The sequence below is a fragment of the Tuber melanosporum genome (genome assembly GCF_000151645.1).
Source record: "Tuber melanosporum whole genome shotgun sequence assembly, scaffold_76, strain Mel28".
In the NCBI taxonomy this organism is placed as follows: domain Eukaryota; kingdom Fungi; phylum Ascomycota; class Pezizomycetes; order Pezizales; family Tuberaceae; genus Tuber; species Tuber melanosporum.
Window position 1 is genome coordinate 370255 of NW_003299124.1, and position 11948 is coordinate 382202.

Consider the following 11948-nt stretch of genomic DNA (forward strand, 5'->3'; position numbering starts at 1 on the left):
TACTAGATTCTCGTGTATGGGCTCTCTTTTGTACATATCTACTTGTACATAGACCTTTTATGATACCTTTTACATTTCTTAATTACTTCAAATTCAATATTATATAAGATAGCTAACACTTACCAGCAGGATCCTTAAGAGTAATACCAGCTTCCTGTTCAAGCAAGCATGATATTATCTGCCAGAATTGCCTTCTCTTGCACTCTTGAAAATCAACTTGATTTTCAACGAAGAGTTTGACAAGTGTAAGCTTATGTCCATCGGTCAAACAGGTATGTCCATGGACAGGACTAAGTTGCTCAATCTGGCTGGCATGTTCAGTTGGTAATTTGGAGGTTTGTGACAGGTCAGTCATTCTTGTTGATGATATTCTAGTTGTGTGTTCTTTAATATTAATTGTTATGAGGCGTGATTAATTATCATTTAGTGCTGATTAAGATATATACCAAGCGAAGCTTAACCAGAAACTCCAAAATCCCTTCTTCTTAAGTTCACTTGTTGTTACAGTAAACACTGTTGTCACAGAGATAGCGATCCCTAACTTAGTGCTATGAAATCTCTCAAATAATACTTAATAAAATTATGCTCACAGTAGAACTTTGAGAAGAAGTGTACCAAATAGCCCATGAATTTCACCTCTTTCTCCAAGCAGCTTTTCTGTGCTTTAAAATCAAGCTCTTTGGCAATTAGAGCTCTTGCATAATATGTGTCTCCATTAAGGCAGATTTTGTCTTTCTTCCATTCAGACTTCCAGTATTGAACTTGCAATCTTGATCTCTACAAACCCCTTTCCTGTAGTATCTTTTGCAGTCCCTTGAGTATTTGATCTGACATTACCATAGCTTGTACCTCTCCTGTTAATGAGGTGATTCCAGTTCCAAGAACTGCTTGTCCTCCTCTGGGTGTAACCTTTCTAAGTCCTTATTAATGTATATCAACGGGTAACGATACCTTTTCTTGATATATATCTTATTTCTCTTTGATAGCTCTTAAGCCCTTTAGCTTACATTACCAACACTTGTTTAGGTAATGTCTATTGTTGAGCCATATAGCAATATAGCTCTTAGGCTTGTGAGAAATGTAATTGTAATGAAAGATTCAAAGATATTTTATTAGTAAAGTAATAAGCAAGAAAATTACTTAGAATAAGGCGTGAAGAGCCTACTCCCTTCAGCTGTACCGGCCTCCTTATATAGTACTCTTTGTACCAATCCTAACCCTGATGAGATAAATATGAGTCATGTGAAATCTTTTGTAAACAAGTCATATGACTCAAGTAAGTCACTTGTGTAAAACCCATGACTCATAATCAAGTCATGTGCAAAAAGTAATAAATTATAATATAAACAAGTCATATAACTCGAGTGAGTCATATGCATAAAACCCATAACTCATAATCAAGTCATGTGCGAAAACATAACAAATCATATGTATAAGGCATATGTGTAAGACATACATACAAGACATATGTCTCATGACTCATAATTGAGTCATGTGTGATACATAACAAATCATAACATAACAACTTATATTACTTCAAAGAAGTTAGATGCGTGAAATCCATTAACTTGTAATCAAGTCATGTACAAAACTTGTCATATCTATGATAGGGATGTGATAACTTGAAAATCTCCTTGACCAAATCCTAAGTCAGAGGTAAGTGATGCTGCGAATTGTATATTGGTGGTATTGGATTGAGAGTCTCTTATACTATCTAAGAGCTGAGAGCCTTGGTGATTACTACTTCCCTGTACATCTACCAATACAATCCATGACTAAACTTGACTGCCAGGTTCCCCATAATGAACAGTTCTTGGAATTCTGATTGGATAAAGAGTAGGGTCTTAGGTACTACATTTTGGTTCTGAGTCTGAGTCTGAGTTCATAATATATTCTGACTCAGTAGCAGGTTTTGTAGAGATGGTAGATGTAGTAGTGTGTTGGTATTGAGGGTACATATTGGAGCCATTCTCATCGGATATTTTGATATCAACAAGTTGGGTTCACAAATGACTTGTATTATCAGGCCTAGGAAGTAAATGTTGATAAGTTTTTAGGAAAGAAAAGAAAGACATTGCAATCTTTAGTATTGTGTTATAAGTTCTATTGGTCATTATTTAAGTTTCTAAACAGTCAAACTATTAATGAGATATTATTTGACTACCTTTATATCAATACTATTGTCATGAGTTAAATGGTAATGTTTAACTATTTACGTTAATTTTTACATTGTAACGATCCCTCCTCGGATAGTTAGTTCTTGGAGACAGGGAACGATACTTCTCCACTTCTTCTGTCTCTTTCCTTAGTGTTACAATAGCACTAGGCTTCTGCCTACGTTATCGATAGTACAAGACCTTTGTCTTCTATCAGGAATACCTATTGTAAGCTTTCTCTAACTCTTCTTCATGAAGAGCCTTCTGTGGAGTAACAATAAATGTTGCAATAAAGATAAAGATCGTAAAGTGGTTTTATATTTGTTAAAGTAATGAATGGGAAAAGTACTTAGAATTCAATCTAATTTTATTTAAACTCGTACTGTCAATACTGGCATATGACGAGCCCCAGCCGGTACAAGGATACTGCTAACCGGTATACCACTAATCCCAAGCTAACTAAGTCTCCGGCCCCGTACCTGCCATCCCCAAGTCATGCCCGTACGACAACTAATTACAAGACCATCAAACAACCTAGTGCTTGCCCCGGTCCAAGTCCGTAGCCCCTCTGGTATGAAGCTAATCAGCACTAAGCATGGTTGAAGCCGAGCAAAAGACCAATCCGACCAGGTTCCTCGTCCAACAAATGCGAAATCACTACCACCCGATTTGAAAACTATCTCACGAAATGTCTACAACAGTAGAAAAACCAATAAATATACAAACTAAACCTACAGGCGATACAATGGCAGGGAGGAGGGAACCAACATGTCAACCTCTTACACCCGTATACCAGGCCGTCGACCCTATGAACCTACTTTGCCAGTTGCCTCCGAGGTGCGTACTGGTAAGGAGGACCTGTACCCGCTGCCTGTTCCCCAACCAAAACAATACAAATAGAGAAAATACATAGAGGTAGTAACAGACCAAGAAGGTCAGTGGGAGCTATCTTCCACCCGTGGTGCCATGCCTCCTCCTGCCAAACCCGTAGCCAAACTAAAGAAACCAAACAAACCCAACAAAGTCCAGTGTACAAGACCAAAACAAGTCCAATAAGGTGGTCACAACCCACTATCCTCACAGGTGGCCATCAGCCAGCCGGTCCACTGGGCAGCTTTACAGCACTCAGCAGCTTCGCCCAACAGCCCAAGCCAGACTGGAAACACTTAATTAGACCTTACCCAACCTGATACAGGCTGGACTGGTGCTCGCAGGTGCTTCTCCCCCCCCCTAATGAGCCCCCACCAAGCCCCACATGCCAGATGCTACAGAGCCCATCCGGCCTCCCAGCCCCTCTGATAGATCAATGATCCGATAGCCACACGACAGCTCATATTTTGCCCCATCAGGTAGCTACTGGTCTTGGTCACAATAACAGAGACCCATCCTGTTAGGAATACCAGAACTCGATACCTAGGAACCACTCTAAGTAGGGTAACCCCACTTGGAATCGGAATCTCTAGTCTCCAACATCCCCCTCCGGCTCCCTTACGGGCCTGTACGTCATCATATATATCAATCTCAGTTGCGTCCTGTGACTATATTATCACAGAATTGAAGGGGGCAGAATAATACCATATACGTCGTCGCCATCTGTCCAACCGGATCTTGTTCGCAGGATATATGAGAGGGGACCTTCGCCTAGGTCCGGGAAGTGGAACGGAGTAGTTCTGTCAACTACTCAGAGACCTACTTGGCTTCAAAGACATGACACCTTAAACTTGTGCCTTAAGTAACGGGACGATTTGGCACAAAGAGATGATATCAAATGGTAAAGGATCTCTACTAGAGACCAATACATTTACATCCACCAGAAGAGTCTAGAACTCCAAAAGACACTACCAAAGAAGCCAACGAATTTCACGGAGTGTTGCAACTGGGTTTCGGAACATGTCGTAACCATGGAGTGATTCTCAATACTACAATGGTTACTGAAACCTACTACCCAGAGAGCAGCCAAGAGTTGCGGACCGAGGGATTAATTACCAATCTGGTGGAATAGCTTCCTACGAGTTAATAGGAAGTCTTCCAGAGAAAATCTATTGGTTGGGTATGGAGTTACAAAGGATCGGAGTCAGATAACCTACGATGGTTGTAATGACTACCACCTTTGCAGATATAGCTACGGATAAGACTGATCATTTTATCAATGGCGAAGACAATTGGAGCCAACTCAGTTTGACTTAAGAACTAGGCCATAAGTCTAAAGACTCTGCCAATCGGGATATTACTATTGGGGACAGTATGTTTCCTAAGAAGAAATATCGTAATTACTGAAGAGAGTATGATGGTTTTCAGGGTCCACAGGTGTTCGCACCTTGGAAGAAAACTCGACGTTATGAATTATGATTGAAGAAGTATGTAGTTGTATGATAAATAGATATAGTCCGTGAACACTCAGACGCGGAATATAAATATCGAAGTGCCTCCCAATCTTTAGATATCATCAAGTAATGGAGAAGAGACCCTAACAATATAATATTGTTTTTACAATTCTACCCTACTTTACCTATTTTACTTCGCTCCTAGTAGTCATAAACGAAACGAGTAAAGTCTGAGCCTTCCTAGACAATCTCTGTCAACAGAAACGAATCTCGATTGGCCTAGACAACCTTGAAGTCTATCAAATTGTCTCTGCCTAACACATCCCCCAGCACCTTGCAGCCAAGAGGGACCTACTAGCCACAGCCTGGAGCTACAAAGAAGGCAGCACCAATACTCGAAGGTACCAGCACCAGCACCAGCATCCAACCAAGCCAAACTGAAGTCCAAACAAGCTAGGAAAGAGTAGACAGAGCCAGCCAAAGCGAGCCACACAGGTCCAGCAACAGGCACAGACCGAACGATTGGCAAAAGGCACCACCAACAGATATGACATGACGTGGGGAGGGCGAACGAACAGAAGGAGACATGCAGAAGGTAGGCCCTACTTGCAATGGATAAAGCTACCAACCACAATCCACAACTGAACCACCCAAATGCAGACAGAGCAAATGTCCAAAAGGCAATCGTCCCACACCATCCCAGGCAGCAACAATAACTACACCAGTGTGTAAGATCTTTTAGGGTTAAAGCCATCCCCACAGAGGGGAGGAGAAGACACCTGAGTGAACCAGCGTAAATGCTGTAAGGACAAACGCTCTAAGGGAATGGTGATAAACAACATTGTAAGATTCCGACTATAGAAACGAAAACGTAACAGGGAGAGGCTGGGCGGGCACCACCCTATCACCTGGGGAATGATGTAGCCTGTACGACAAGTTGATACTTGGGAAGGTCATCAGTCTAACTCAAGGGTATTTTGTATCATGAGAACTAAGGACTCCGTTAAAATCCAACAAGTAATATGAGCTGGCCCAGAGAATGACACGGGTGATCTCTCTAAACACAATGTCCGATCCTCTTCAATCAAAAGTGAAACATGTGAGTAGATGATAGACAAGAAGTGCAACATATTTTACCAAAAGGGGCTTGTAAGCAACTGTGATAAATAGCTCGAGGTACCAGCATCGTGGGATAACCAGCAGGTAATGAAACAAGAAGCAAACAAGTAATCCGCCACACAGTGCCAGGAGACCTCAGCACCAAGAACCCCAGGAACTACTGAGTGAACTCAGATATCTCCCCTAGAATCCAAGGCATCAAGACCCACCATGGGTGCGAAAGAAATGCTTGTAGTGAAGTGATGGCAAGGACCAGGAAAAGTACTGAGAATTCAATTGAATTTTGTTTAAACTCGTACCGCCAACACTGGTATACGACGAGCTCCCACCAGTACAGGGATACCACTAACCGGTACACCACTAATCCTAAGCTAACTAAGTCTACGGCCCTGCACCTACCATCTCCAACTCATGCCCGCACGGAAACTAATTACAAGACCATCAAACAACCCAGCGCCCACCCCGGTTCAGGTTCATAGCTCCTCTGGTATGAAGCTAACCAGTACTAAGCATAGCTGAAGCCGAACAAAAGACCAACCCAACCAGGTTCCTCATTCAACAAACATAAAACACAACCGCCCGGTCTAAACACCATTCTATGAAACCTCTACCATAGTAGAAAACCAAGAAAAGACCAACTAAACCTATGGGCAGTACAATGGGATAGAGGAGGTAACCCACATGTCTACCTCGCGCACCTGCATGCCAGGCTGTTGACCCTAGGAACCCACTTTGCGAGTAGCCTCCGTAGAGCGTACCGGTAAGGAGGACCTGTACTCGCTGCCTGTCCCCCAAATAAAACCACATTCAAATAAATGAAATACATAGAGGTAGTAACAGACCAACCAGGTCAGTGGGGCCTATCTCTCACCCATAGTGCCATGCCTCTTACTGCCAAACCCTTAGCCAAACCAAAGAAATCAAACAAACCCCACAAAGTCCAGCGCGCAAGACCCAAACAAGTCCAACCAGGTGGTCACAACCCACTATCTGCACAGCTGGCCTTCAGCCAACCAGTCAGTCAGGGAGCTTTACAGCACTCAGCAGCTTCACGCAACAGCCCAAGCCAGACTGAAAACAGTTAATTAGACCTCGCCCAACCTAACGCAGGCCCGACCGGTGCTCGCAGGCACCTCTTCCCCCCCAATCAACCCCCCCAAGTCCCACATGCCAGACACCACAGAGCCTATCCAGCCCCCCAGCCCCTCAGACAGATCAACCATCCGATAGCCACGAGAGAGTCTATACCTAGCCCCATCAGGCAGCCATTGATCTTGGCCACGCTAACAGAGCCCTAACCTCCAACATCGTAAAGCAGAGGGAGGCCTACCAGCCACCACTGGGAGCTACAAAGAAGGCTGTACCAACACCCGGAGGTACCAGCACCAGCCACACTGTCCAACCCAACTAAGCTGAAGTCCAACTGAGTCAGGAAAGAGTAAGCAGAGCCAGCTGAAGCCAGCACCACAGGTCCGAAAAAACCAGGCCAAACAATGGGCAAGAGGAGCCCCCAACCGATACGACAGGAAGGGGGAGGGCGAGTGAACAGAAGTAGACAAAGAGAAGGTAGGTCCCACTTGCAATGGGTGAAGCCGCCAACCACAGTCCACAACCGAACTACCCAAACGCATAGACAATGTGAGTGTCTGGCAGCCAATGGTTACACACCACCCCAGGCAGCAATAAAAATCCACACTAGGGGGTAAGTTTTTTCAGGGTCAAAGCCATCCCCACTGAGGTGAGGAGGAGACACCTGACTGAACCACCGTAAATGCTGTAAGGATAACACTTCCAAGGGAACAGCGATAAACAATATCGTAAGATTCTGACGGTAGAAACAAAACGTAACTTGGATGGGCGGGGCAGGTACTGCCCCACCACGTGAGAGGTGATGTGGTCGGTACAATGAGTTGAAGACACGGGACAGTCATCAAGTGAACCCGTGGCCATTTCGTATTGTGAGAACAAAGGACTCCATTGAAACCCAACATGAACATGTGCTGGCACAAAGAACTACATGGGTGATCCCCCCAAACACAATGTTCCATCCCTCCGGATTGAACGTGAAACCTGGGAGTAGATGATACATAAGAAGTCGACGACATTATACCAAAAGGGGCTTGTAAGCGACCGTGATGAATAGCTCTAAGTCCCAGTATCGTGAGATAACCAGCAGGTAACGAAACGTGAAGCAATCAAGTAATCCACCACGTAATGCCAACAGGCCTCAACACGAAGGACCTCAGGAACTACTGAGATAACTCAGATATCTCCCCCAGAATCCAAGACATCAAGGCCCATCATGGGTGCAAAAGAATACTCAGGGTGAAGCCATGGCAAGGACGAGGAAAAGTACTTAGAACAAAGCATGAAGAGCCTATCCTCCTTGGCCGTACTGGTCTCCTTATATAGTATTCTTCCCATCCTAAGTCATGTAACCTAAAGTGGTCCCATCTGCGAAAGTAAATCCTCACAAACTAATCATGTGACCAAAGTGATCACATGTCAAAAGCCCATGACCTCATACTGAGGTCATGTGTGAAAACTCATAAATCAATCATAACGTAATAAACAAATCATAGGACTCCAAGTGGTCACATGCACAAAACCTATGACCTTATAATGAGGTCATGTGTAAAACATAAATCATATGCGCAAGGCGTACCCGTAAGGCACACTCGCAAGGCACACTTACCAGATGAAGATCCCATGACTCATAATCGAGTCATGTGTGAAACATAACAAATCATAACATAATAAATCATATGACCTAAATGAGTTGTATGCGTAAAATAATAACATACATATGACTCATAATCATGAGTCATGTGAAAACCTTTTCCATGCCAAGCCATGTTCATGACATTAGCTCCCCTCCCTTTAAGCCTGAGTCCCATCATGCTTTTTCTCCTAGTTTCACTAGCTCCCGTCCAGCTGCACACATGGTCCTACTCAATTTGTGAAACTTCTCATCTGCTGTCCTCCATCTGACCTTTACTGATTCCAAGGTCAGGTTAGCCATCTTGATCGTGTGCTGCTGGTTATCGTTCAGCTGATGCAGCTCCTTGATCTTTTGTCGTTTACTGAAATTGCGGCCTTGGCCTGGCCAAGATGTTCTCAGAGTCCTCGAATTTGCCTATGTTGGCTCCTGATATCCGGTTCTGTATCCACCAAGGAGTTTTGGGCCTCTCCCTCCCTGGGTCGTGTCCTCGCGACCCAAGCATTCCTGGCATCTTGTCCCTTCAACTCTTTCTTGCTTTCATTCTTCTGCAGGTAGTATCCCACAGAGAATTTCTGCGCCCTGTGCATTCTGTACCCATTTCTGAAGTATTGGTGCCAAGGCCTCAGGATGTGATCCGGGCATGGACCACCCTTTCGAAATTCTCTCGGGAACCATCCTGAGCCTTCTTTGTCACCAAAGTGTGTTTGGCATCCATCATCATAGCATACTGTCTATGACATGGTGTTATGCTGTACTTGTTGTTCCCTTTCCTTGAGTTCTTCGTTGATCGGCCCCATGAAGGAGTATTCAGGACTGGTTGGTTTGGTTTAGGGGGGGCTATCGCCCCAGCCCTGATGTGGTTGTAGCGGCGTGGAAGACTTTCCCTCGCCTTTGTCTTATTTGAACGTGATTGTTACCTGGGCTGGGCTTGTCTGGGTATTATTGGTGGAAGACTGAGTAAGCATCTTGTGCATGTTCGAAGTTGTGTGCGGAATACCAAGTTTTATCATATTCTGGTGATTAACTGGTCTACCTGGCTTGGTATTGTAGATTTCAGTAGAAAAAGCAGGAATCAACTATTTTGTCTAGTTTGTATTCTGGTTCTCTGTCGAGTTCGATCGGAGGAGGAGCAATAATTGTTTACAACGGAAACTGTTGGTTATTGTGTAATTCAAGGAGTGAGATGTGGAATGTGTTGTGTATTCGCATTAAGGGTGAAAGGTCGAGTTTATAAGATCGGTTGCCCACTTTGTCCACTATTCGGAATGGTCCAATTTTCTTATAATCTAATTTCTTTGATGGTAGCATCGTATGAATATTGCGTGGTATTAGCCATACCATATCTCCCAGTTGTATGTTTGGATCTGGTCCTTGGTACTTATTGTATTGTTCTTTTTACTGTTGCTGTACTTGAGTCATTTCGTATTATAATGTCTCATGTAGTGTTCCCATGTCTGTTTTATCCGGTATTATACCATTAATTGCATGACATGTGGTCTAACTTTGTGGATGTTGTCCATAATTCGCAAAGAAGGGTGTCCTGCCAATTGGCTCTTGTTTACCATTGTTGTATGCAAATTTGGCAATTGATAGCAGTTTGTACCAATCATCTTGTTGGTAATTGATGTAGGCCTATAAATATTGTTTGAGTATTGCGTTTACCCACTCCATTTGTCTATCTGTTTGCAGGTGAAATGCTGGTCTCAGCCTGTTTTATATCCCTATTTCTCCAGTTGCTTTTTTCCACAGTGCTGATGTGAATAATATTCCTCGGTCGGTCATGATATTCTTTAGGAGGCTATAAAGTCAGAAGACTTATCGGAAGAATATTTGTATAAAATCCCTCGTGTCTATATCTTATCTGACTGGAATGAAATGACTCATTTTGGTCAGACGATCCACCATGCCAAGGATGCTATCTCAGTTCTCCAATAATGGTAGGTCTGTGATGAAATCCATAGTAACTGTTTCCCATGGTCATTTGGGAACTTCATTTGATGTCAGTAATCCGTATGGTGCATGTTTAGCTGTTTTCATCTTTTGTCATATGTCACAATTCTTGACATATCTTTTGATATCTTCACGCCATCCTGGTCAATAGAATGATCTCGTGATGAATTCTGTGGTTTTAGCCATTCCTCCGTGTTCTGCCATTCGGATATCGTAGTATTGTCATATAATGTCTGTTGTTATTTTTTCATCTTCAAGAATCCATTTCTTTCTATCGTACCACATGTTTCCATCCTCCCATTGGCATAAACCCACAGCAATTCCATTTATCTCCTTTTTTCCTTCCTCCAACCCTTCTCTTATTGCCTGAATTGTTTTTTCTTTTTCGTTTGCCTTCTCGATTTCCTTTTCTTCCATTGATGTGAATTGGATAATCTCTATTGCCTCAAAGTAGGTTTTTGGTAATAGTGTTAGTGTGTTTTGTTTGACTCTTTTGTCTTCTTTTGTTTGTGGTTTGTCGCTTGCAATCCTTGTGAGAGCGTCTGGCTTTCTTGTCTCTTTGCCTAGTCAGTATTCAATTTTGAAGTTGTATTTGCTGAGGTGTTCCATCCATCTTATCTGGCGGTCATTCAATTTCTTCGTAGTCATGAACGGGACCGGATTCTTGTGGTCGGTTAGAACTCAGACCGGATGGTTGTTCAGAATGTATCTCCTCCATTTCTTTAATGCATGAACTATTGCTTATAGTTCTTTGTCTGCAATATTGTAGTTACACTCTGCGGGGGTCATTGTCTTGGATCGATAAGACACTGGCCTCCACTTTCCGTCTTCACATTGTTGCAATAGTATGCCTGAACATACATATGTCGAGGCATCTATTTCAATCCTTGTTCTTTGGTTTGGGTTGAAGTGTACCAGTATTGGTGCTGATGTCAGATGTGTCTGGATAGCATAGTATGCTTTTTATTCTGTTTCTCCACTTTCCCATTTCTTGTCTTCTTGGTTAGATTATAGAGTGGATTTGCAAGCCTGCTAAACTCCTCTATGAACCTTCGATAAAATTTGCAGAATCCCATAAAGCATTGAACATCTGTTTTATTGTTTAGTTTGGCTCAATCCCATATCGCTGCTGTTTTGACTGGGTTGACCTTAACCCTGCTCCGATTGATGATAAATCCGAGTTATTTGATTTCTTCTTTATGGAATTTACATTTTGTTGGTTTGATCTTCATTTCTAATCCTTGTATTGCGGCCATGATATTGCTGATATCCTTCTGGTGTTGTTGCATATTTTCCGAGTACATGAGTACATCGTCCAAGTATATGATGCAATATATATCAAGGTATCTATTGAGTACCTTGTTGATCCATCTTTGGAATGAAGCCAGCGCATTGGTTAGCCCAAAAGGCATAACCAAGTATTCGAACATCCCGTATTTTGAGGTAAATGTAGTCTTCCATTCGTCTCCTACTTTGATGCATATATAGTGGTATGTGTCCTTGATGTCGAGCTTGGTGAAGTATTTTGCTGACCGTAGTCTATCCAGTGCCTCTCCAATTAAGGGTAGTGGATATTGATCTTTCTTGGTAACTGAATTGAGGGCTCTGTAGTCTACACAGAGTCTCATTTTACCATCTTTCTTTTGGACAAATAGTATTGGAGATCCTCCTGATGCA